This window comes from Saccopteryx leptura, chromosome 3, assembly GCF_036850995.1.
Source record: "Saccopteryx leptura isolate mSacLep1 chromosome 3, mSacLep1_pri_phased_curated, whole genome shotgun sequence".
Taxonomy (NCBI): Eukaryota; Metazoa; Chordata; class Mammalia; order Chiroptera; family Emballonuridae; genus Saccopteryx; species Saccopteryx leptura.
In genome coordinates this window covers 152,131,990-152,159,464 of record NC_089505.1, presented here as the reverse complement: position 1 = coordinate 152,159,464, position 27,475 = coordinate 152,131,990, and the positions used below count along the sequence as shown (strand labels likewise).

Here is a 27,475-nt window from a genome sequence, read left to right as displayed (position 1 = left end):
AGCTAGTTGTATGAGGTAATTAGCATATTGACAATAGTAGTATGTTTTGCAGTTGACAAAACATTTGAGACAGCTTTTTCCTGATTCTAAATTACAAGGGGAGACTGTACCTTTAAAATAGTATCAGTTCTTAACTTTGTGATAAAGGCACATTTTAAAATAAAGAATTCAGACTCCAGATTTGTCACAGTTTTGCTTAGATTTCCTTTAAAGCAGTGATTTTCTTTCTTTCTTTCTTTCTTTTTTTTTTTTTTGTATTTTTCTGAAGCTGGAAACGGGGAGAGACAGTCAGACAGACTCCCGCATGCGCCCGACCGGGATCCACCCGGCACGCCCACCAGGGGCGACGCTCTGCCCACCAGGGGGCGATGCTCTGCTCCTCCGGGGCGTCGCTCTACCGCGACCAGAGCCACTCTAGCGCCTGGGGCAGAGACCAAGGAGCCATCCCCAGCACCCGGGCCATCTTTGCTCCAGTGGAGCCTTGGCTGCGGGAGGGGAAGAGAGAGACAGAGAGGAAGGAGGGGATGGAGGGTAGAGAAGCAAATGGGCGCTTCTCCTATGTGCCCTGGCCGGGAATCGAACCCGGGTCCCCCGCACGCCAGGCTGATGCTCTACCACTGAGCCAACCGGCCAGGGCCTAAAGCAGTGATTTTCAATCTTCCTTTATCTCATGGTACATAAATTACTAAAAATCTACAGCACATTAAAAAAATATTTTTTTTACTAGTCTTACAAAAAATAGATATAATTTTGATTAGTTTACATTGAATGGCTGTTGTGTTGGCTATTTTCGTTTTTGTATTTGACAGTCTAAGAGAAAAGAGGCAGTGCCCTGACTAAATAGTCAGGTATTGTGTGTTTTAAAAATTCTCATGGCATGGTGATTGAAAGTTGCTGCTTTAAAGTATTGGAGCTAACTGTGTCTAAATCTTGAAAGGAACTGTTAACAGTGTTTATTTTAAATCAGTAACTGTAAAAGATAGACATATAAATGTTAATCATCTTCACTTTTACAGAGTAGGCTTTTGAATTAATATCATGGTCAGATTATATAGACTACATAAAAATACTGATTTGAGAAACCTTTGTAATGTTTTTGTTGTTCTAGTTACCAGATCCTGGTATGTATCAGAAGAATCAAATACTGTTTGTAGAACATTAATCTTTTTGCCATGCATTACATATAATTCATATTTGTATATAATACAGCGGCTTTTTAGCATAGGTGTCTCCTGAAAATTTTGTTCTTTTTTTAAATAAAATTTTAATACTAGGTTTAACCGAGATGTCATTTTATCTGAGCATTTTATTATTTTATGTAACTGTTTAGGATTTTCATGTATTTGAAATGTTTGAAGTTCAATGTGAGATAACTCATAATTTAAGTTTTTTCAATTTGGGATAAGTTGAGGTTTTACCATTACTATTATGTATCAGTTTTTAAAAGTAGAATTGTTTAATTGCAGGTGCAAGGAAGCAGAGCATATATGTCTTGGGGAAAATACCAACTTGAAGTGTATACTTTTACAAAATGATACTGTTAATTTTTTTCTTCATATTGGTTCTTGACAAAAGAGATAATCTCTTAGGGCTTAGCTGGTTAATGATGATGAAAAACATTTTCCCATGAATTTACTGTTACTTTTTGGTAAGAATACCCCTCATGATGATTCTGAAGGATGATGTTTCTATTCAACAGTTGTTAAGAATAACATTCCACATTCCTAAGCCTTGAGAATGAAAGCAATACAGTTTCATAGGTTCCCTAGTACATACAGAGTCCTTTGAATTTGAATAATAGATATTTTATTAGGACAGTGTTCTCAAATTACTGCCTCATTGGGTGTCTTTGGGCCAAAGGCTTGCTTTTTTGCCTTGTTCCAAGTCTTTTGAACATAGCACTAATTTGACACTGTTAACATTTTTGCCCCCCAAAAGAAACAAATTAGGAAAAGTAAGACAGAGAGGGAGCATCTTTTTTTTTTTTTTTACCGTGACAGAGTCAGAGAGAGGGATAGATAGGGATAGACAGGAATGGAGTGGAAAGAGATGAGAAGCATCAATCATTAGTTTTTTGTTGTGACACCTTAGTTGTTCATTGATTGCTTTCTCAAATGTTCCTTGACTGTGGGGCTACAGCAAACCGAGTAACCCCTTGCTCAAGCCAGAGACCTTGGCTCCAAGCTGGTGAGCTTTTTGCTCAAACCAGATGAGCCCGTGCTCAAGCTGGCAACCTTGGGGTCTCGAACCTGGGTCCTCCGCATCCCAGTCTGACGCTCTATCCACTGCGCCACTGCCCAGTCAGGCGAGGGAGCATCTTGATTAACAGTTTGGGTAGAAAGAATATATGGAAAATTAGGAGAGGGTTTTTGATCATGTCAGATGTTATCTGTGTCAGTAAAGTCCTTATTTCTATGCTTTTTTATGTAGCGCCAGTAGATGGTTGGATTAAATGTTGGCTCTTTTTAACCCAAATTGTTATTGTTAAAATTGCATCATAATACCTGTCTCAAGTGCTTTCAAGTTTCAGGTAAATTTCTGGTAGTTTAAAACTGTTGTTAAAGGGCACTTTTGAGGTAAACTGGCAAAAAAGAAAGTTGGGGTAGAGGATTACTATTCTCCTTCACCCATGGATGTACATACATACCATCAAATATACATTTTTATTCTCATGCTGGAAAATTTCTCAAAAGAATTGACTTTTTTTTTTTTTTTTTTTTTTTGTATTTTTCTTAAGTGAGGAGCAAGGAGGCAGAGAGACAGACTCCCACATGTGCCCAACCAGGATCCACCCAGCAAGCCCACCAGGGGGCGATGCTCTGCCCATCTGGGGTGTTGCTCCATTGTAACTGGAGCCATTCCAGTGCCTGAAGTGGAGGCCATGCAGCCATCCTCAGAGCCTGAGGCGAGGTCGTAGTGCCATTTTCAATGTCTGGGCCAACTCGCTCCAGTGGAGCCTTGGCTGTGCGGAGGGGAAGAGAGATAGAGAAGGGAGAGGGAGAAGGGTGGAGAATCAGATGGTTGCTTCTCTTGTGTGCCCTGACCGGGAATTGAACTTGGGACATTTGCATGACAGGCCGATGCTCTACCACTGAGCCATCTGGCCAGGGCTCTAATTGCCTTTTTTTTTTTTTTTTTAATTATTTATTTATTTATTTATGTATGTATTTTTTTACAGAAACAGAGAGTGAGTCAGAGAGAGGGATAGACAGGGACAGACAGACAGGAACAGAGAGAGAGGAGAAGCATCAATCATTAGTTTTTCATTGCGCATTGCAACACCTTAGTTGTTCATTGACTGCTTTCTCATACGTGCCTTGACCGTGGGCCTTCAGCAGACCGAGTAACCCCTTGTTGGACCCAGCGACCTTGGGTTCAAGCTGGTAGGCTTTTGCTCAAACCAGATGAGCCTGCGCTGGTGACCTCGGGGTCTCGAACCTGGGTCCTCTGCATCCCAGTCCAACGCTCTATCCACTGCGCCACCGCCTGGTCAGGCTCTAATTGCCTTTTGAAACTAGGAAAGGGCATTGCCCAGCCTACAAATGACTATCTCTACCGCTAGGAAATGAGTGTCTCCTGGTAGCTAGTTTTAAAAATATGTTATTAATAGAAAACAAAGAGCATGGCGTAGTTCTTTGGAGCTAGGAGGACAGAGCTCTTCTTAATCCAGTTGCAGTTCTGCTCTAAATTAATACTAATTATTTAATCAGCAGTCGTCTTCATCTTATTTAGCCTGGAACATATCTGTCTTGTTTGCAAGAATATCACATAGAGGGTCATCTAATCCCTTTAAATATTTGAAAAGATATTGTGTATAGAGTCTTGTCTTTAGACCCAATTCATGGTATTTAGGACAGGTAAATGAATCTGCAGATGTTCTGGGTACTTATACACTGTTTTCTCTCTTCTCCAGGACATGTGCTTTTTATGTATTTATTTTTCCAAATGGAAAACTTCACCATGAGCAAGGGACTATTGAGGATCTTTTCCTTTGGCAAGAGTGCAGCTGTAGATTGTTTTACCACATGTGCCTTCTCAAAATTTAGGGGGTGGGGAATCAAAAGAAATATCTTTATCTTAAAATGCTTTGATCTCAAGGTTGTTGAAATCTGTTATGGTGGTAGATGATACCTATTGACTCCCTTCTGGGCCTAAATAGCCAGACTGACCGAGATCATGTGCTTAATTGTGAATTGCCCTTCCTGTTTGGGAATTGACCTTTTTGCTTATTTTTGAATCAGAACAACTGAAATTGATCTCTATATTTTGAAGTTCTGGCTCAAGGGAGAGCCAGATGTGCAAGAATTTAGTTCTAGGTTTTAACATTCAGAGATTTTCTTCCAATTCACAAGGCAATCATTGGAAAATAAATTTTTAGATGAAAATATTATTTGGTCTGTTGACTACAAGAATATTTATTTATTTAAAAATTTTAATTGATTTTTAGAGAGCGAGAGAAAGAGAGAGAAAGGGGCAGAGTGGGAAGCATCAACTCATAGTAGTTGCTTCTGTATGTACCTTGACCAGGCAAGTCCTAAGGTTTTTAGGTTGTTTATTTAAAGAATCATGATAAATTGCTAGTAGAAATAGGATTAAAGCTTCAGCCTTTTGATTTGTAGTCTGAATTCCAGGTGAGTAACTCATCCAATAAGGACTTATTCCATGGTCTATTTCAGGGGTAGTCAACCTTTTTATACCTACCACTCACGTTTGTATCTGTTAGTAGTAAAATTTTCTAACTGCCCACCGGTTCCACAGGAATGTTGATTTATAAAGTAGAGAAATAACTTTACTTTATAAAATTTATAAAGCAGAGTTACAGCAAGTTAAAGCATATAATAATAATTACTTACCAAGTACTTTATGTCAGATTTTTGCTGTTTGGCAGAATAAATCTTTATAAAACAACTTACTATATATCTTATTTATACTTTGATTGCTCCGTTACTGCCCACCATGAAAGCTGGAATGCCCACTAGTGGGCAGTAGGGACCAGGTTGATTACCACTGGTATTTCATCTCTCATGGAGCAGATCTTTTTTTTAATTTTAATTATTTATTTTTTACAGAGACAGAGAGAGAGTCAGAGAGAGGGATAGATAGGGACAGACAGACAGGAATGGAGAGAGATGAGAAGCATCAGTCATCAGTTTTTCGTTGTGGCACTTTAGTTGTTCATTGATTGCTTTCTCATATGTGCCTTGACCGTGGGCCTTCAGCAGACCGAGTAACCCCTTGCTCGAGCCAGTGACCTTGGGTCCAAGCTGGTGAGCTTTGCTCAAACCAGATGAGCCCGCGCTCAAGCTGGAGACCTCGGGATCTCGAACCTAGGTCCTCTGCATCCCAGTCTGACGCTCTATCCACTGTGCCACCGCCTGGTCAGGCTCTCATGGAGCAGATCTTGGGTACTCACTCAGTTTTCAAAATTCTTTAGCCCTAGTTTAAACTCTGTCAATTGTCATCATGATTATCTGGTTTTGTCTGTCATAGAAGCAGCATTATAGGTAAGTAATCTGTTTATTGAATGAAATACTTTCATGTTCATTGTAAAAAGCATTTTGTCGGTGTGTCTGTGAAGAATAGTTGACATGTACAAACTAGGGAATAAAAACTACAGTTACAGGCTCTGACCTGTGGCTCAGTAGATAGAGTGTCAACCCAGACAAGCTATGATGGACATCTGGATTCGATTCCTGGTCAGGGCACACAGGACAAGCATCATCTGCTTCTTTCTCCTACCCTATCCCCCTTCTCTCCCTCTTTGCCTCCCATAGCCAGTGGCTCTATAGCAGGGGTTGGGAACCTATGGCTCGTGAGCCATATGTGGCTCTTTTGATGGCTACATCTGGCTCGCAGACAAATCTTTAATAAAAAAAATAATATTAAAAATATAAAACATTCTCATGTATTACAATCCATTCATTTCCTACCGTTCATGTTTATGGTTGTGGGTGGCTGGAGCCAATCACAGCTGTCCTCCTGGACAACACCAAATTTTTATTGGATAATGCGTAACGTACACGGATCATTGTATGGCTCTCACGGAATTACATTTTAAAATATGTGGCGTTCATGGCTCTCTCAGCCAAAAAGTTTCCCGACCCCTGCTGTATAGTTTCGAGTGATGCCCCAGGCACTGAGGATAGCTTGGTTGATTAGAGCATTGGCCCTAGATGGGTTTGCTGAATGTATCCTGGTCAGGTGCATGCAGAAATTTGTCTCACTATCTCCCCTCCTCTCACTTTAAAACAACAAACAAACAAAAGAACTACAGCTACAGCTATAACTTGACTTTAAATAGAGGATTTGAGTAATTTCCAAAACATCTTTTGGGGAGGTATATTAAAGTCAGAGGTTATTAGGAAAAACTCATGCTTGGTATACTTTTTCGATTCATTAGAAAAAGCTGTGAAATATAATTGCTAGATTGGCCTCACTAATTTGACACAAAGGTTAATGGCAGGAGGGAGATATCTCTCCTAAGTTAATATTTTTGGTTGTAAATGGAATAAACGTTGACTAGTCAAGATATTCAGTGAATTCTTTGTTTTTTTTTTCTTGGAATACCAATATTTTAAACTTCAACTAACATCAGTATTTTCTAAAAATGATTCTTTGCTGTGATCCAAGTATATTTGTATATTAATATAATTACCCTTTTCTCTTTGATTTACTATTATTTTTGCTGATACAGGTTATGTAGTGATATTTTTCTTTCATCACTGCTAGAATAGGTCTGTTTTTGCCTATGTTTGTGCTTCTCTGCTTTTTGATGTTCTTTTAATTTGGCTTTTCTATGTTCTTTTCTAAGTTCTATGGCTTCTTACAATTCTCTTCATCTTTTTTTTTTTTTCCTGAAGTGAGAAGTGGGGAGGCAGAGAGACAGACTCCCGCATGCAACCGACGGAGATCTACCCAGCATGCCCACTAGGGGGCAATGCTCTGTAGCAACCGAAGCCATTCTAGCACCTGAGGTGGAGGCCGTGGAGCCATCCTCAGTGCCTGGGCCAACTTTGCTCCAATGGAGCCTTGGCTGTGGGAGGGCAGGAGAGAAATAGAAAGGAGAGAGGGAAGGGTGGAGAAGTGGAGGAGCAGATGGGCACTTCTCCTGTGTGCCCTGACCAGGAATTGAACCCAGGACTTCCACATGACAGGCCGACACTACCGCTGAGCCAACCAGCCAGGGCTGTCTTCATTTTTGTTTGCTTTCATTAGTCACTTGTGTTGTCATGGTACCTTCCTGTAGTAACTCACCCTTCTCTTGTAACTGACTGCTTTTAGTTCTTTTTAAACTTGGAAATCAGAATAACCAAGTTGATTAGAATTATTTCTGAGGATATTCTCTCCCATTTTTTTAAACATTTTTATTGAACTTATTGGGGTGACACTAGTTACCAAAATTATACAGGTTTAAGATGCACAGTTACACAGCACATCATCTGTGCACTATATTATGTGTTCACCACCCTAAGGCAAGTCTCCATCACCATTTATTCCCTATACCCCCCTCCACCACCTCCCCTTTCCTTGTCCCCTTTCCTGGTAATCACCACACTGTTGTCTGTGTCCATGAGTTTGTTTTTGTTTTTGTTTTCTTTTTATTTAATCCCTCCACCCCCTCCAGCCCCACAGTCCTCCTTCTCCCTCACATATAGATATCAGCCTGCTCTCTATTTATGAGTCTGTCTCTATTTCAGTGTTAGTTCAACTTGTCTTTCTCTGACTGGCTTGTTTCACTTAGCATAATGCTCTCCAGGTTCATCCATGCTGTCACAAAGGGTAAGATTTCTTTTTTATGGCTGAATAGTATTCCATTGTGTAAATGTTCCACAGCTTTTTTATTGACTCATTTACTGATGGTCAGTGGGACTGCTTCTAAATCCTGGCTATTGTAAATAATGCTGCAGTGAACCTAGGGATACATATATTCTTTTGAATTAGTGTTTTGGGTTCCTTCAGATAAATTTTCAGAAATGGAATTGCTGGGCAATTCCATTTTTTTTTTTTTTTTTTTTGTATTTTTCTGAAGCTGGAAACGGGGAGAGACAGACAGACTCCCGCATGCGCCCGACTGGGATCCACCCGGCACGCCCACCAGGGGCAACGCTCTGCCCACCAGGGGGCGATGCTCTGCCCCTCCGGGGCGTCTCTCTGCCGCGACCAGAGCCACTCTAGCGCCTGGGGCAGAGGCCAAGGAGCCATCCCCAGCGCCCGGGCAGTCTCTGCTCCAATGGAGCCTTGGCTGCGGGAGGGGAAGAGAGAGACAGAGAGGAAGGAGGGGGTGGAGGGTGGAGAAGCAAATGGGCGCTTCTCCTATGTGCCCTGGCCGGGAATCGAACCCGGGTCCCCCGCACGCCAGGCCGACGCTCTACCGCTGAGCCAACCTGCCAGGGCCTGGGCAATTCCATTTTTAATTTTTTGAGGTAACACCATTCTGTTTTCCACAGTGGCTGCACCAGTCTGCATTCCCATCAGTAGTGCAGGAGGGTTCCCTTTTCTCCATATCCTTGCCAACACTTGTTTGTTGATAGCCATTCTGACAAGTGTGAGGTGATATCTCATTGTGGTTTTAATTTGCATCGGATATTAGTGATGGTAAGCATCTTTTTTTTTATGTCTGTTGGCCATCTTTGGAAAAGTGTTCATGTCCTTTGCCATTTTTAATTGGATTGTATGCTTTTTTTGGGTGTTGTTTTAAAAGTTCTGTATAAATTTTGGATATTAACCCCTTATCAGATATATCAGTGAATATATTCTACCATTCAGTGGGTTATCTTTTTATTTTGTTGATGGTTTTCTTTGCTGTGCACAAACTTTTTTGTTTGATGTAGGCCCATTTTTTAGTTTTTGTTTTTTTTTTTCTTTAGTTTCCCTTGCCCAAGAAGATAATGTCATATAAAACAATGCTATGGGAAATATCCGGTGTTTTACTGCCAATGTTTCCTTCTGAGATTTTTGTGGTTTCACATCTAACATTTAGGTCTTAATCCATTCTGAGTTCATTTTGGGTTTTCTTTTTTTTTTCTTTTTGAGAAAGCAAGAGAGGGAGGAAGGGAGAGAGAAAGAGAGAGAGAAGCATCAACTTGTTGTTCTACTTAGTTGTGGGATTGATTGCTTCTCTTATGTGCCCTGAATAGGCTTTTACTGGTGCCCTTGGATACAGCCAGCACCCTTGAGATTGAGCCGACGACCCAGTGATTGGTGACCCTGATCTCAAACTGGTGATTTTGCTGCTCTGGGGCAGTGCTCTAATCACTGCACCACTGGCCAGGGCCTTGAGTTTATTCTTATGTATAGTTTAAGAAGGTGGTCCATGTATCTTTTTTTTTTCATGTATTTGTCCAATATTCCCGGCACTATTTATTGAATAGATTATCTTTACCTCATTCTATATTTTTTGCCTCTTTTTCAAGTGTTAATTCATTATAGAGGCGTGGTTTTATTTCTGGGCTCTATTCTGTTCCATTGAATCAGTATGTCTGTTTTTATGCCAGTATCATGCATGTTGTATAGTTTGATATCCGGTAGCATGATTCCTCCAACTTTGTCATTCTTTCTGAAGATTGCTGTGGCTGCCTGACTTGTGGTGGCGCAGTGGGTAAAGCGTCGACCTGGAATGTGGAGGTTGCCAGTTTGAAGTCCTGGGCTATCTCAGCCAAGGCACATAAAGGAAGCAACTGCTTCTCACTCTTCCCTCCTTTCCTCTCTCGCTCTCTTTCTCTCTAAAATCAATAAATAAAATCTTTTTTAAAAACTTTAAAAAATTGCTGTGGCTATTTGAGGTTCTTTCTGGTTCCATATGTATTTTTGGAATACTTGTTCCAGTTCTATGAAATACATTTTTTGTATCTTGATAGAAATTGTGTTGAATCTATAGATTGCTCTGGGTAGTATGGACATTTTAATGATTTAATTCTTATCAGTGAACATGGTATATACTTACACTTATTTTTATCTTCTTCAGTTTCTTTCTTCAGTGTCTTATAATTTTCTGAGTCCGGGTCATTTACCTCCTTGGTGAAATTTATTCCTAGGTATTTTATTTTTTTGAAGTAATTTTGAATGAGATTGTTTTATTAGGTTCCCTTTCCGATAGTTCATTATTAGTGTATATAAATGCAGCTGATTTCTGGATATATATTTTATGTCCTGCTATTTTACTTAATTCATTTATCAATTCTAGTAGTTTTTTGGTGAAATCCTTAGGGTTTCACTACGTACAGTATTATGTCATCTGCAAACAATAACAGTTTTAACTTTCTGTTTTCCCATTTGGATGCTTTCTATTTCTTGTTTGATTGCTGCAGCTAGGACTTCCAGTACTATGTTGAATAAGAGTAGATATCCCTTTTTCTTTTTCTTTTTTTAAGGAATGGGAGGAGAGAGAGAAACATGAGTTTACCAGTTTGTTATTCCACTATGCATTCATTGGTTGATTCTTGTATGTGCTCTGACTGAGAATTGAACCCACAGTCTTGGCTTATTGGGACAATGCTCTAAGCAACTGAGCTACCCAAGCCAGGACCAGACATCCCTGTCTTATTCCCGATCTTAAGGGAAATGCTTGTAGTTTTTGTTTGTTGAGTATGATGTTGGTTATGGATTTGTCATATATGGCCTTTATTACCTTGAGGTATGTTCCCTGTTTTCCCACTTTGCTGAGAATCTTTATCATAAACAGGTGCTGGATTTTATCAAATGCTTTTCCTGTATCTGTTGATCTGATTATGTGGTTTTCTCTTTCATTTTGTTTATGTAGTGTATCATGTTTGTTGGTTTGAGGATAGTGTACCAATCTTGCATCTCTGGAATAAACCTTACTTGATCACAGTATATGATTTTTTAAATGTATTACTACTGGATATGGATTACTACTATACTGCTCACAACAAATTAGGGGATATTTTAAAGTGAATATGAAGCAATAAAAAAAAGCATTTGATTTCTTTTATTAAACAAGAACATCTGAAAAGCAAACAATTCAAAGAAAGTTGTTTGATTATGTAAATGAGATCTAAAACCAACTTTTATTTCATTGGTGAAAATGCACTATACAAAAGGCTGAAAGTACTGGAGTATCTGCACATTCCCTGATCCCCTAATTTTGGTGAGTAGTGTGATTTTCTTGAGGGTTTTAGCATCTATGTTAATCATGGATATGACCTATAATTTTTTTCTTTGTAAGTCTTTATCTGGTTTTGGGATTTGGATAATGCTGCCTCATAAAATGAAATAGGGTGTCTTCTCTCCGCTTGAATTTTTTGGAATTGTTTGAGAAGGATGGATGTTAGTTCTTCTTTAAATGTTTGGTAAAATTTCCCTGTGAAACCATGCGATTCAGGATATTTGTTTGTTGAAGATTGTATGTTCTAGGAATTTATCCATTTCATCCAGATTGTCCAATTTGTTGGCATATAGTTTTTTTGTGTGTTTGTGTGTGACAGAGAGAGAGACAGACAGAGGGAAGGACAGAATGGGACAGACAGACAGGAAGGGAAAGAGATGAGAAGCATCAAGTCTTTGTTGCAGCACCTTAGTTGTTCATTGATTGCTTTCTCATATGTGCCTTGGGGGGCTATAGCAGAGCGAGTGACCCCTTGCTCTAGCTAGCGACATTGGGCTTCAAGCCAGCAACCTTTGGGCTCAAGCCAGCGACCAAGGGGTCATGTCTATGATCCCACATTCAAACCAAGGACTCCGCGCTCAAGTTGGTGAATGCACACTCAAGCCAGATGAGCCCACACTCAATATGCGACCTCGGGGTTTCAAACCTGGGTCCTCTGCATACCAGTTCGACACTCTATCCACTACACCACTGCCTGGTCAGGCTATAGTTTTTTGGTTTTGTTTTTTAACAATCCTTTGTGTTTCTGTGGTTTTAGTTGTTACTTTTCCTCTTTCATCTCTGATTTTATTTATTTGGGTCATCTCTTCATTTTTCTTGATGAGTCTGGTTAAAGCTTTGTCGATTTTCTTTATCTTTTTGAAGAACCATTTCTTCATGTCATTGATCTTTTCTATTGTTTTTCTTTAAGACTTTATTTATTTTTGCCCTGGGTTTTATTATTTCCTTCCTTCTACTCACTTTGGACTTTATTTGTTGCTTAGGGGAGATGTTGGCATCTGAGATAATCCTCCCGATTTTGCACTGCCCTGTGTGTTTGTGTTTGTGCATCCGTCAGAGGTCGGCAAACTCATTAGTCAACAGAGCCAAATATCAACAGTACAACGATTGAAATTTCTTTTGAGAGCCAGATTTTTATTTATTTATTTTTTTTGTATTTTTCTGAAGCTGGAAACGGGGAGAGACAGTCAGACAGACTCCCGCATGCGCCCGACCGGGATCCACCCGGCTCGCCCACCAGGGGGCGATGCTCTGCCTCTCCGGGGCGTCGCTCTGTTGTGACCAGAGCCACTGTAGCGCCTGGGGCAGAGGCCAAGGAGCCATCCCCAGCGCCCGGGCCATCTTTGCTCCAATGGAGCCTCGGCTGCGGGAGGGGAAGAGAGAGACAAAGAGGAAGGAGAGGGGGAGGGGTGGAGAAGCAGATGGGCGCTTCTCCTGTGTGCCCTGGCCGGGAATTGAACCCGAGACTCCTGCACACCAAGCCGATGCTCTACCACTGAGCCCGAATATTCTTTTTTAAATGATTCTCCACTTAATGCAGTTTCTTGCAAAAAAATTGTTTTTCTTGTTTGTTTTTTTTTGTTTTTTGTTTTTTTGTATTTTTCTGTAGCTGGAAACGGGGAGAGACAGTCAGACAGACTCCCGCATGCGCCCGACCGGGATCCACCCGGCTCGCCCACCAGGGGGCGACGCTCTGCCCACCAGGGGGCGATGCTCTGCCCCTCCGGGGCATTGCTCTGTTGCGACCAGCGCCACTCTAGCGCCTGGGGCAGAGGCCAAGAAGCCATCCCCAGCGCCCGGGCCATCTTTGCTCCTCGGCTGTGGGAGGGGAAGAGAGAGACAGAGAGGAAGGAGAGGGGGAGGGGTGGAGAAGCAGATGGGCGCTTCTCCTGTGTGCCCTGGCCGGGAATCGAACCCGGGACTTCTGCACGCCAGGCCGACGCTCTACCACTGAGCCAACCGGCCAGGGCCAAATTTTTTTTCTTAAATGAAATTAAATGTAGAATGTCCTGTCTGGGTACTAGTTTGTTTAGAGTCTTATCTGCTAAGGTTGTGGGTTAGATACCCGGTTCAGGCATATAGAAGAATCAACCCATTAATGCATAAATAAGCTGGAACAACAAATTGATGTTTCTCTGTCTTTTCTTTCTTCTCTTTCCCCTTCTCCCTCTCTCCCTCTCCCATTACTTTTCCCTCTGTTTTTCTCACCTTCTCATCATCTCTCCTCTCTCCTTCTCTCTTCTCTCCCTCTATTCCTCTCCTATCCCTCTTTCCCTTCATCTCTTTTTAAAATCAATAAATTAAAAAAAATTATGGTCGGGTAGCTCAGTTGCTTAGAACATTGTCCCACTATGCCAAAGGTTGTGGGTTTGATCTCTGGTCAAGGCATGTATAAGAAAAAATAATTTTAATGTTGAACATTTTGTAGAAATTTATTTTCTCTGGTACTATAATTTTTTACCATTTGTGCTAAGTTAGAGAACTTTAAGTATTTTTTGCTACCTTTTACTTGTTTTACATTTTCTTTTCCCTTCACTTGTTTTTTTACAGGGACAGAGAGAGAGAGTCAGAGAGAGGGGTAGATAGGGACAGACAGACAGGAACGGAGAAAGATGAGAAGCATCAGTCATCAGTTTTTCCTTGCGACACGTTAGTTTTAATTGATTGCTTACTCATATGTGCCTTGACCATGGGCCTTCAGCAGACCGAGTAACCCTTTGCTCGAGCCAGCGACCTTGGGTCCAAGCTGGTGAACTTGGGGTCTCGAACCTGGGTCCTTCCACAACCCAGTCTAATGCTCTATTCACTGCGCCACCGCCTGGTCAGGCTCCCTTCACTTTTAAATGTATTTTATCATATTTTAACTAACAGTTCTCAGACTATAAGAGCATAAGATTATTTTATCATGATTAAACTTTTAGTTGGAGGGAAAGGATCGTGTTAGTAGTTTATTGGCAATGAGGCTGAACTGAGATTGAAAGAGATTACATCTATATCTGAAGTATGTTCTATTTTTTTATTGATTTTAATTTATTGTGTTTACATAGATTCTAGTGTTGCCCCGAATGCATCCCCCCTCCCCCATATTCCCCACAACATCTCCCTTGCCCCCCCACATAGTGCGCTCCCCCTTCCCTTCAGGTTTATCCCATCCTATCATCCCCTTTCCCTCTGTCCTCTTTCCCTCTGGTCCCTTTGATCCCTCCTCTGTCTCAATTCCGTTCCTCAGTTCACATTGTTCATTGGATTCCTCAAATGAGTGAGGTCATATGATATTTTTCTTTCTTTGCCTGGCTTATTTCACTTAACATAATAGTTTCCATGTCCATCCATGTTGTCGAAAAAGGTAAGATTTCCTTCTTTTTCATGGCCCCATAGTATTCCATTGTGTATATGTGCTATAGCTTTTCTAAAGTATGTTCTTTAATAAACATTTTAAAACATGGATGTGAAGAGTGAAGTTAACTGAAACATGTAATATTGTATGTCATAATTAGTTTTTTAAGTCAGTAATCTCATGCTTTTATATTTAAAATGCTGTTGCATTTAAACTAGACTAGAAATATTTTTTAAAATTCTGTTTGCACAATGTTTACAAAGGTTGGAGTAGATATGAGAAATGCTCCAATCCCCTTCAATTTTAGCAGGCAGTATGATTCTCAGGAAATATCTAACTTTTTTGGTTGTCAGTTTTCTCACTTATAAAGAAAAGTTGGCATGATTTGGTTTCTGTACTTCTAATTAATGTTATATATAGACATGTATATGTTTATATGTTATATGTTTATATATGTATATGTCTATATAGATATATGGTTTTGAATTCCTTTTTTTCTGCCTGCCAATTACTTTTGGACTATTCAGGTTTCAGCTACTGACTTTCTATTTATTTTGCATGCTCTATCTGGTTGTTCTCACTGTTGTAGCTAAATTACCATCTATATACTGATAGATTTCCAAATGAGTATCTCCAATCAGATTACTCTTGAGCTTCAGACTGATTATCAGGTTATCTCCATTTACCCTGTTTCCCAGTAAACTCAATGGAACAAGTCTAAAATTGAGCTTCCTTCACACACACCCATCTTTTTACTTAACTGGTAGTGTCTTTCACTTGGCCAGTCTAGAAAAGTGGGAGTTTCCTTCAGTTACGTTTTGAGTACTCCCTCCATCTGCTCCTACCAATATTACTGATTCAGCTTGCTTGCTTTCTTCTCAGTGCAGCTTTTAAAAATTTAGATCACTAACATCTCTTTTCTCAATTACTGGAAATGCTTCCTTAATGGCTTTCTGTGGTGCTCACGTACTGTTTCCGTATTGGGCCACTATGCCTTAGAATAAAATCTAATTTTGAATTACTGCATGATGTTTAAACATTCTTTTTTACTCTGTACCTCTCACTCTGTAATGTAAACAGATTCAGCCTCTAGTTTCTTGATTGTTCTACTTTAGACTTTCTCATATGCCTTACTGCCTGTTCTAGTCCACCCTTGCCCCCATTTTCCTGGTTATCTTCTTTTCTCTTTCTGCAAAGGGAGAGGGCTGTCTCAATTTAAACATAATATTCTCTAAGAAATCTTTCCAAGACTGATGAATTGGTCCTTTTGTGTTCTATCATGACAAATTATAATTTTCTGTAACCACGTACAATAGACCTCTAGTTCTTTAAGGGAAACATGCATTTCTATTTGGTTGATGTATCATTGGAGAGATGCCAAGCCTTATCCTGCTTTGAAAATGTCAGAGAAAAATTTAGTATGCTTTTCACAGTAAAAATTTTTTATACCATTTGTTTGATTTTTAAGATTCTGAATTTAATGAGTTAGAATTAGTGATGACTTCCTTTTTTTACCTGAAAAAAATCAAAATTGTAGCCTGACTGGTGGTAGTGCAGTGGATAGAACATTGACCTGGGATGCTGACGTCCCAGGTTTGAAGCCCCAAGTTGCCAGCTTCAGCACAGGCTCACCTAGCATGAGGGTAGTCTCACCAGCTTTAGTGTGGGCTTGCCAGTGAGCCCAAGGTCGCTGGCTTCAGCAAGGGACCACTGGCTCAGTTGGAACTCGCCTGTCAAAGCACATATGAGAAGCAATTAATGAACAACTAAAGTGATACAACTACAAGTTGATGCCTCTCCTCCCTTTCTCTCTTGCTAAAAATAAAAGCAAAAAATCCCCAACAAACTAGATTTTAGATTTTTCAAAAGAAAAAATGAATACATATTCACATACTTCATTTAATTAAAGAATTGGGAGAGATATTAGTGGGGGGGGGGAGTGTGCATAGAAGGGTGTATTTCATGATCAGAGATGGTTGTCTGAATACATTACCTGGTGGTAAAATAATGTTTTTACGTGGCCATGTAAAATATAAACTCAGTTGTTAATACCAGACCTGGAAGAGAGAGAGTTACTGTATTATAAAAGTATGATTGGTATGTTTTATATGGTTTCAAATACATTTTTATGACTAGAGTTTTGCTATTAGGCTTTAGAAAGCATACAGAATGATAAGAATTTGGTTCAGATTGTCTTTATTGAATTGAAAGACTTGAGAGAAGTTTGTCTCTGTTTGTCCTATTTAAAGATCTTCAATAGAAGATATTACTCAGCTTTTTCTGTATAAACTTACATTTTCAAGTACGTGCTAGAAAAAATTTAAAAATGACATTGTTTGAAGGAAATGTGGATTAAAAGAATTACATATACTTTAAAAAATTTCCTGTGAAGCCTTTGTATGTTACTTCAGAAAGTATTCAATATCATAAATGCAATAACTGGTAAGAAACCTCTTCAGGTTATTTAGAACCTACAAGGGAAATAAAGTCAAAGTAGTCAGAGCTTGTTTTTAGCAAGAACTTGTTGGTTGCAGAAATCAGAAACCCATTCAAAGTATGTCAAATAAATATTTATTTCAAATAAACAATTATTTCAAATAGTCTTATGAATATCCAAGGTCAGGAAATATAGCCTAACCAGGCTTTCCTGTCATTATTTAATTACTCTCTTACCTTGGCTGGTTCTTTTTTTTTTTTTTTTTTTTTTTTCTGAAGTTGTAAACGAGGAGGCAGTTAGACAGACTCCCACATGTGCCCGACCGGGATTCACCTGGCACGCCCACCAGGGGACGATGCTCTGCCCATCTGGGGCCCTTGCTCCATTGCAACTGGAGCCATTCTAGCGCCTGAGGCAGAGGCCACAGAGCTATCCCAGCTCCCGGGCCATCTTTGCTCCAATGGAGCCTTGGCTGTGGGAGGGGAAGAGAGAGACAGAGAGGAAGGAGAGGGGGAGGGGTGGAGAAGCAGATGGGCGCTTCTCCTGTGTGCCCTGGCCGGGAATTGAACCCAGGACTCCTGTATGCCAGGCTGACGCTCTACCACTGAGCCAACTGGCCAGGGCCTTGGCTGGTTCTTTTAGTACAGACTGGTTTTTCTCTTTCTACTATTTTTTTTGCACACATTTTGTTTTCCCTGGTAAGTTCAGTTTGTAAATGGTAATAATATCTTCCCACTGTGCTTATCCTGGTCCCAGACCTACATGACCTTTCTTTTCCAGAACCTCTTCACATTCTGTAAACTTAAAGCAACCTGGTTATTGGCTGTTTAGTAGGTTGACTCACCAGGGTCAGGTTTCTATCCCTGGCAAAATAATATATGGTCAGTTGTGGATTAGTGGGGGTGAGGGATGGGAAGTTAAGTCTGTCTTGGCATATTCTTTTGGCAAGAATGTCTTTCAGAAATAATTTAAAAATGGATGGGCTGCAAAACATGCCCATTACTGACTATTTTCTATTTTGGGTCAAATTGTATTCTTGAACAGTACATTGTCTATAAAATGTGTAATAGAAGCCTTATACAATACTAGTGGAAATGTAAAATAAAATGGTGTACCCATTGTGGAAACCCATCTGTCAGTTTCTTGATAAGTTAAACATAAAATTACTGTATGATCCATCAGTTCTACTGAAAGGAATGAAAAACAATTATTCAAGTAACAACTTGTACACAGATGTTCATGGCAGCCTTCTTCACAGTATTCAAAAGGTGGGAAAAGTTGAAATGTCCATAAACTGATTAATAGATAAACAAAATGAAGTAATATTGTTGCAATGGAATCCTGTTCAGTCACAAAAAGGAATGACATAATTCTACATTTTACAACACTGTGAATGTACTAAATACCACTTATGCTTTAAAATGGATAAATGGTGGATTTAATATTATGTGAATGTTCTTTTATTAAGAGTTTATTTGAGCCCAACTGACAACATATGCCGAGGAGTAAGATCTCACATGCTCCTTATATTATGTGAATTTTAATACAATAAAGAATGCCAAAAAATAAAATGTATGGGTTAGGTATGTGCATACCAGAGATGCTTGAGATAATCCACTGGGAGATAGGAGGAAAATGCTATTTGCATGTTACTGGGGTTCTTCACATATGTTTGTAATGTATTTAAAAGTGTATAGTAAAGCGTAATTCAAATTTATTTATAAGAAGTATAAATATATTAGACGCATATACCACAATTTCTAGTTTTTTAACAATAGAGGTTTTAGTTTTAAAAAATACGGAAATCAGTATTTTTAACAAGGAAAAGCTAATTACTGATCAATCATTAATTTTTTGCTTTAGTATTTAGATGGAGCTTTTAAAGAAAGTACCAGATTATCTCGTGAAGTAGAGACAGGTTACAGAATCCTAATAATATATAAGGTCTACCAGAAAGTTCTGTCCGTTTTTGGAATAAAACAAAATACAAATTTTTCTTACCATCAATAAACTTTTATTAAGTAATATAATTGCCATTATTATTAATGATTTCTTGCCAGCGTGAGGGCAATTTGTATATCCCATTTTTGAAAAATGTTTTTTTTTTTTTTTTTTTTTTTTGTATTTTTTTGAAGCTAGAAACGGGGAGAGACAGTCAAACAGACTCCCGCATGCGCCCTACCGGAATCCACCTGGCACACCCACCAGGGGGCGATGCTCTGCCCCTCCGGGGCGTCCTCAGCCGCGACCAGAGCCACTTTAGCGCCTGGGGCAGAGGCCACAGAGCCATCCCCAGCGCCTGGGCCATCTTTGCTCCAATGGAGCCTTGGCTGCGGGAGGGGAAGAGAGAGACAGAGGGGAAGGAGAGGGGGAGGGGTGGAGAAGCAGATGGGTGCTTCTCCTGTGTGCCCTGGCCGGGAATCGAACCCGGGACTTCTGCATGTCAGGCCGACGCTCTACCACTGAGCCAACCGGCCAGGGCCATGTTTTATCTTTTGATGCGAAAAAGTGAACCAGTGCTTGTTTGATATCTTACTAATTTTTGAATTTTTTGCCCTTCAAAAAATTTTGTAAGGACAAAAACAAGTGATAGTCGGAGGGTGCTAAAATATGGTGGATGTGACAGACATGCTTCTGTAGCATTTTTTCCTTGTTGAAATTCGTAAAAATTACAGATGGCGTAAATGAACTTTATCAGTAGTCATGGGTACACTATCGCTTCACACATAAGACTAACATGAATCAACTTTGTTTTAGTTAATTTGCTATGTCAGTATGTATACATTAAGTGATAAAAATAGAGAGGCACACATGCGTCAAATAAATGTGCTTACGTGTCGAAACTTGTGATAGAAACAGACAGAACTTTCCGGTAGACCTTATATTTAGAAAAACTACAGTTCTCAGATGGCATTCACTTAACAGTCTTGAAACAAATTTGGTTTAGGTAAATTATGTCATGTTGTAATTGGACAGTTTATGTGTGATTGATATTCCTAAGAACACCAAAGGATTCTAGGGAATTAGACCTATGAGTATTCTTCTTACTGAGACTGATACTGGGAAGCTGTGTGAAGGCAATATAATATAGTACAAATACTGACTATTTAAAGAAAAAACTATTGGGGGAAAGGAATTATGATTTTACAAGAGCAAGGATAGGAAATTAGCCTGGCCAATTAATGAGAATATTTTGAGTTAAAATATAAGATACAATTTATCAGAGTGTATAATATATACAGACGTTAAAGCTCTTAAGAAGGTATTATGTTATGGTTATTTTTTAATGTGTGATTAAAAATAAGTAGTTAAAAAATGAAATCATTTGGGTGAAGCTTTGACATGCAGGGATTACATAGTGGTTATAATGGGTAGAATGTGAATGTAAGGTATTGATTTGCTAAACTTTATTTAAAAAGCAAAAAGAAATAGAATGCTTTTCACCTTTCAGATAATAGTGCCTCTCTGCTGGGCTCAACCGTCATTGCTCAGAATATTTTTGCAACTTAACTTTTTGAACAGTTTGCAGAATATCTTCAGTGACATTCTTTTTAGAGGATATTTAATTTTTACTAAAATTCTTAATCAAGTTTTGTGGGGGAATATAACATGGTGAAATATATATTCTTTCTGTCAAAAATAAAATTATAAATGAAATTGATGTTTTTTCATCTCACTAACTTGAACTAGATGTAACTCATAAACTTGGCTATGAAAAATTTCAGAACAACTAGAGCCATTTTTCATGTGCATTATTTAGTGCTTAATACAGAAATGGAGCAATTGTGAATTTAACTGTAGGTTGTGAATTTCTTAAAACTAGGGACCAAGTTTGTTGTGCGTGATATAGTTTCTCCACATTGATTTTATCGTTGCCATCCTTGTTAATTCAGAATATTTTATGGATTTTTTCCCCTTTCTCATTTTTCTAATCATTATAGTAAGAAATTCTGTGAAATCACACTGCTATAGACTGTCCTCATTGATTATATTCTGTAATTTTGCATCTGTTTAATTTTAAGTGACCCCTAACTATCCCAAAGTTCATTTACTGTGGTGATGGTATTGCCAATTTTTTGTTAAATGGAAAGAAGGCTTCCCTGAATTATTTGGTGTGCTGGTCATCATTTATGAAAGCAAGGAGAGAAACAGAAGAGGGAGCAACTGAGGATGCACCTATGGAGGCTGTGATGGCTCTGAGTGCCTCTACTATTGCCACCATGCTATGTAGTCTTCATTCCTGGCACCCTGTTCATTCACGCTGGCTGCTCTGAAGAATTAAAGGTCTTTTTACATTTGATTTGCTATATTAGAATTGGATTATAACTTTGGTTATGGTTAGAATTTGAAGTTGTGTTTTGATGTGAAAGTAGATCAACATGAATATCATGTGAGGTTTGAAACTTTTAAGTGAAGGCACATCCTAGGCTCTTCCCCCTTCCTATCATAACTGTGTGAACTACTCACTTCAGATTTTTACAACCACTCATCCTCGTTACCTTTACTTTGCTACATTAGGATGAACATACAGTAGTTAATTAATCATTTAATTCATGGATGACTAGGGTAGATCTAGATTCAGTGATGGCAGTCAACTCCTAGGGGTAGATATGGCAGAGCTATTATGCTAATTGTCCATGTAATTTAACCTGGCGTTTATTTTTCTCTTGGAAATGAGAACTACAGCAAAATTCTTTGTTTACTGTTATGATCTACTTAAAGAGATTTAACACTTTATAATTGGTGTAATGTAATTGTTTCAGAAGCAGTTTTTAGCCCTGTCAATTTATAGATGTAAACCCTAGGCCAGTAAAGATCATATTCAAGATTTCAGAGTTAGTGGCAGAGTTGCCTTGTTCTATGTGTCCTGACTCTCAGGTCAGGTATTCGTTATAAAAGTTTTAAATTATTATTACTGTGCTTTGCATATCAATCTTGAGGGTATGTTGGTAAATTTTTGCTACTTCATTGAAGAAATTACAAAACTTTTTTTAAGCATTTTAATTTAATTAATTAATTAATTTAGTGATAGAGATAGAGAGAGGGACAGACAGGAAGGGAGAGAGATGAGAAGCATCAATTCTTCATTGCAGCACCTTATAAAACTCTTCTTTTTTAATGGACTTTATATTTTATTACAGTTTTGCATTTACAGAAAAATTAGAAAAGTCCAGAGAATTTCCATAGATCCTGTACTCGGTTTCCTCTCCTGACATCGTACGTTAATATATTGATATTTGTTATAATTAACAAACTGACATGTTACTAACTATATACATTCTAATTAACTAATACATATAATACAATAAAGACCCCACTTAATAGAGTGTCTTAGTTTTAACTTAAATTTCTTTTTCTGTTTTGGAATCCCACCTAAGATATCACATTACATTTAGTTTTTATGTCTCCTTAGGCTCCCCATGGCTTTGGCAGTTTCTCAGACTTTCCTTGTTGATGGCCTGTGCAATTTTGAGGGTACTGGTCAGATATTATATATCACTTTCTCTCTATTGGGATTTGGTGATTTTCTCATGATTAGACTGGAGTTTTGAGTCATTGGGAGGAAGACTACAGAGGTCCAGTATCATTTTTATCACATTGTAACAAGAGTATACAATATTAATATGACTTACTGCTGTTGATGTTGACCTTGATTGCCTGGCTGAGGTTGTATTTGTTAGTTTTCTTTACTGTAGAGTTACCCTTTTTTCTCTCCCTGTTCATAGTGTATTCTTTGGAAAGAAGTCACTGCACAGCCCACACTTGGGAGCAGGGACTTATGTTCTCCCTCCTTGAGGGCAGAGTATCTACATAAATTATTTGGAGCTCTGTGTGGGAAATTATTTTTTTTATTATATTAATATGGACTTAAATATTTTTATACCTTGGATTATAAGTTAGTACTACTTTGTTTTGCTCAAACTGTTCTAGTTTTGGCCATTAGAAATCTTTCTGTTGGCTCCTGTGTCCCATTATGGTGGGTTTTTTGTTGTGTGTGTGTGTTTTTTGAGCAATTTCTTACTTTCTATTACTTCAAAATGCTCTAGGCTCATCTTATATATTTCCTGCCCCTGTTCTAGAATCAGCTGTCTCTCCAAGAATCTCTTGTTCCTTTTATTTGAGAAAGCATTTGGGTACTTAGTATGCTCATTGCTACTCTGGGGGAGTTGTACATATGCACATATCTATAACTTTCTATATGTAATCATCTGTACCTTTACTAACTAAATGTGAATTTATATTTTTACTTCATTGCTAATCCTTTATATTACCACATGGGATCATTGTAGCCTCCTTTCTTTGCTTATTTTTATTTATTTAAAGTTTTTATATTGATTTTAAAGGGAGGAAAAGAGAAAAACATCAGTTTGTTTTATTTATGCATTTATTGGTTGATTCTTGTATGTGCCCTAACTGGGGCTTGAACCCGCAACTTTGACATATTGGGATGACAATCCAAGCAAGTGAGCTACCTGGTCAGGACCTCTGCTTAACTTCAAATTCTCACTCCAGCACTGGCAAACCTGGACAAAGAGATGTCACTCTTTTTAAAAGTTACCTAGATCAGAATCTTTTCCTTCAACTCCCTCAGTGAGGTTGTTTCATATATTTATAAAGCAGTTACATCCTTGTGTCACATTGCTTTGTAGGATCCCCTAACTTTATAGATGATTTTTAAAAATTTCTGTACATTAAAGTTTATTCTTTATGCTTTAAAGTTTTATGGGTGTGACAAATGCATAATGTCATGCGTCCAACATTATAGTATCACACAGTATTTCACTGGTATAAAAAATAATCTTTGCATCATATACTCTACCGTTTCTTCTTTCCTCAACTTCGGGAACTACTGATATTTTTACTGACTTGGTAGTTTCACAATTATAAAATGGCATATAAGTGCAGTCATAGCATATATAGCTTTCAATTAATTATTTTTAAAATGTTAGAGGCGATTGAGAGAAAGGTGAGGTGTGGAGTGGGAAGCATCAACTTGCAGTAGTAGTTGCTGCTTGTATGTGCCTTGGGGTTTCAATCAGTGACTTTAGTGTTCCAGGTCAATGCTTTATCCACTGTACCACCACAGGTCAGGCTATATAGCCTTTTTAGATGAAGTAAAAATAAATAAAAATTAAAAAAACTTTAAAAGCTCTTAAAAGCATCAAATGGCCCTGGCCGGTTGGCTCAGTGGTAGAGCATCGGCCTGGCGTGCGGAAGTCCCGGGTTTGATTCCCGGCCAGGGCACACAGGAGAAGTGCTCATCTGCTTCTCCACCCCTCCCCCTCTCCTTCCTCTCTGTCTCTCTCTTCCCCTCCCGCAGCCAAGGCTCCATTGGAGCAAAGATGGCCCGGGCGCTGGGGATGGCTCCATGGCCTCTGCCTCAGGCACTAGAGTGGCTCTGGTTGCAACAGAGCAACGCCCCTATGGGCAGAGCATCGCCCCCTGGTGGGCATGCCGGGTGGATTCCGGTCGGGCGCATGCAGGAGTCTGTCGGACTGCCTCCCCGTTTCTAGCTTCAGAAAAATACAAAAAAAAAAAAAAAAAGCATCAAAGAGCTAAGAGAGAATCATGAAGTATTGCCAGTCAAGATCCACAAGAAGATGGAAACAGCAAGTTTATTAAAACATATTTGAGGCCACTTTTGCCCTGGAGCAATTTACTGATCCAGAAGAGGTGACTGAGAAGCTGATCAGTGCTTCTGATAACCTGAAATGGTAGAAAATCAAAGTTGGAGTCGAGCTAAACAAGGGGAGACGCTCCCCTTGTTTTTTGATTCTCTTTGCTAGTATCCTTAAGAACCTGTCTAGTGCCCTTGATGGCTATCTAGTTCAAACTTCCACCTGATATAACACCTCTGTACCATCTGTGATTGGTGGTCATTCAGTATGTATTTGAACAATCCTAGGACAGGGAACTCACTATGTTATGAAATCTTTCCTTGGGGTGACTTAGAATGTATGGCTGTTCTCTGTTCTAAATAGCAGGTGCTCATATGTTGAAGACAGTTTTAATACGCTCTCTTCTGCTGTGTTCCTTTAACATTTCTGCTAGTCAGAAGTCTAGCTAGTTAACAACTTCTGGATATACTTCAAGTGTTAAAGATGGCATCAGAATGTAAAAAAAATAAAAAATAAAGATGGCATCAGAATGTAACCTTAAACACCAGCTACATAGCTTTCTATACCCCTTCCATCGCCATTTTCATCTCAAGTTTATTTTACCCATTGCAGCCAGAGTAGCCTTCCAAGTGGAGATATTTTCTTGTGTGTCATCATTGTTCAAAACTTGCAGTTGCTCTGTATTGCAGTAGTTGGTACTTTATCCCAGACACATTTCAGAATAATCTGTGGAATTTTTTTTTTTAAGCAAGAGAATGAGAGACAGACAGACAGGAAAGGAGAGAGATAAGCATCAACTCATAGTTGTGGCACCTTAGTTGTCATTGATTGCTTTCTCATATATGCCTTGACCCGGGGAATCCAGCCGAGCCATTGACCCCTAGCTCAAGGCAGCGACCATGGGGTCATTTTTATAATCCTGTGTTCAAGCTAATGAGCCTGTGCTTAAGGCAACACAATGTTGGGGTTTCAAATCTGAGTCCTCAGCATTCCAGACTGACACTCTATTCAGTGCTCCATCCCCTGGTCAGGCATAAAAACGCTGCCACTGAGCCAACCAGCCAGGGCCTGGTTTTTATATCTTATGTGAAATAATTGCATCTCCCTGGAATGATCACTTTGTTTATAACCTGCTATGTAAGCTAAATTTTACATGTTTTTTTTCTCTTGTATACCTTAATTGTAATTCTTAAAAATTTTAGGAATTGAATAGGAATTCGGTGAGCTTTCTTGTCAATATTTAAATAAGCACCTACCAATATATATACTTATACACCCTCTTACATAAATTGTAATGATCTTGATGGTAGGGCTGCATATTGATTATATGTATCCTTAAGAATGGCTCAGGAAATGCTGTATACAGTCAGCATGCTTGGTAAGTGTTTGAATGTGTTTATACAAGTTCAAGCTAATATATATTTTTGAGCAGCCAGTTTACACTTTAACCTCATAATTGAACTTAGGATCAGCTGGAAGGCTCACGGGTTTTTGCGCCTATCAAGGCAAGTTCATGTTTTGTGGTTCAGTTCCAGATTTTTTTTAATGAGGTTAAAGGCATCTTGTCTAGTATTCTGGCTTGTTATTTTTAATCCTGATTTTTTTCATCTGCAGTATTACCTTTCAGTTTCATGTCATCCATGAATTTGGTAAGTGTGTTTTTCCCTCCCTCTTATGTCCATCTAAGTTTTAGGTTTTAAAAAAAATTGAGGCTGTGTGTTCCTTTAGCATACTTATGGAATTCACGAGGATACACACCATTAAAATAGTGTTTGGTGTACAATTGTTTAACCACTGAAAAGTCATCCATCCAAATAGCTATTCAGCTTATATTTTGTGGTGTTTGTTTTCATTTTCATGTCTCCTGAACCTTAATACGCTATGGGACAATGTTAAAGAAGTAGGAAAATGGTTTTCTTCTCAAAGGTTGGCACAATATAATAAGACAACGTGTACGCTTTAAAAACTAGAGGGATAGGTATGTATACCTAAAAATTCCTACCTTCAGGAAGTATACTATTCAGTGAACTAAGGAACAGTCCCTTTATAAACCACAGCCATTATATTCCAGGTGATTTCTCTTTGGAAGTAACCTCTGAGAGAAAAGTCATTAATGTAGAATGAGTAGACATTGTAAAGTAGGAGAAATTTAATCCCTTAGATAATCTAAATGCCTTCCTCTGAGCATTTAATTGGCATACTTTTCACAGTAGGCAGAGCTGATGAACTCAGGTCTTACAATTTTATATGAAGAAAACTGATTTAATGCTTGCTTTATGTATACAATATAAAGTGAGTCCATTTTTTAACTCAGGAAGAATGTGTAATGATGAGTGACCAAAGTTGAATAAGTATATTTCAATTCTGAAATGTTTTACTTTGAAAAAAGCTTTTGACAGTCACTTTTCTAGTCCATTCTCCTTTCATAGTTGAAGAAGCTAAGACCCAAGGTTTAATGACTTAAATAGGTCCTATAGTTACTTGCTGATAGTGTTGGGGCTTGAGCCAGGACTCTTATGTGAATCTGAAATAAAGTTCAAAAAGTATAGATGCGATCTCTCTGTAACATTTACTTCTTCAAAAGTTTTCCCTTTTAAAAAAATGGTGCGCCCTGGCTGGTTGGCTCAGTGGTAGAGCGTCAGCCTGGCGTGCAGAAGTCCCGGGTTCGATTCCCGGCCAGAGCACACAGGAGAAGCACCCATCTGCTTCTCCACCCCTCCCCCTCTCCTTCCTCTCTGCCTCTCTCTTCCCCTCCCGCAGCCGAGACTCCATTGGAGCAAAGATGGCCCAGGCGCTGGGGATGGCTCCTTGGCCTCTGCCCCAGGCGCTAGAGTGGCTCTGGTCGCAACAGAGCGACGCCCCGGAGGGGCAGAGCGTCGCCCCCTGGTGGGCGTGCCGGGTGGATCCCGGTCGGGCGCATGCGGGAGTCTGTCTGACTGTCTCTCCCCGTTTCCAGC

At 39.1% G+C, this 27,475-nt stretch overlaps 1 protein-coding gene and 1 non-coding gene across 7 annotated transcripts in view; one reads left to right on the top strand and one right to left on the bottom strand.

Moving 5' to 3' along the window:
* ZZZ3 (zinc finger ZZ-type containing 3) overlaps window positions 1–27,475 on the top strand; it is a 118,162-nt gene that overhangs the window by 56,899 nt on the left and 33,788 nt on the right. The window lies entirely within an intron of this gene.
* TRNAV-GAC (transfer RNA valine (anticodon GAC)) lies at window positions 19,306–19,381 on the bottom strand. The gene has a single exon. It is a non-coding gene; the product is annotated as a tRNA-Val (tRNA).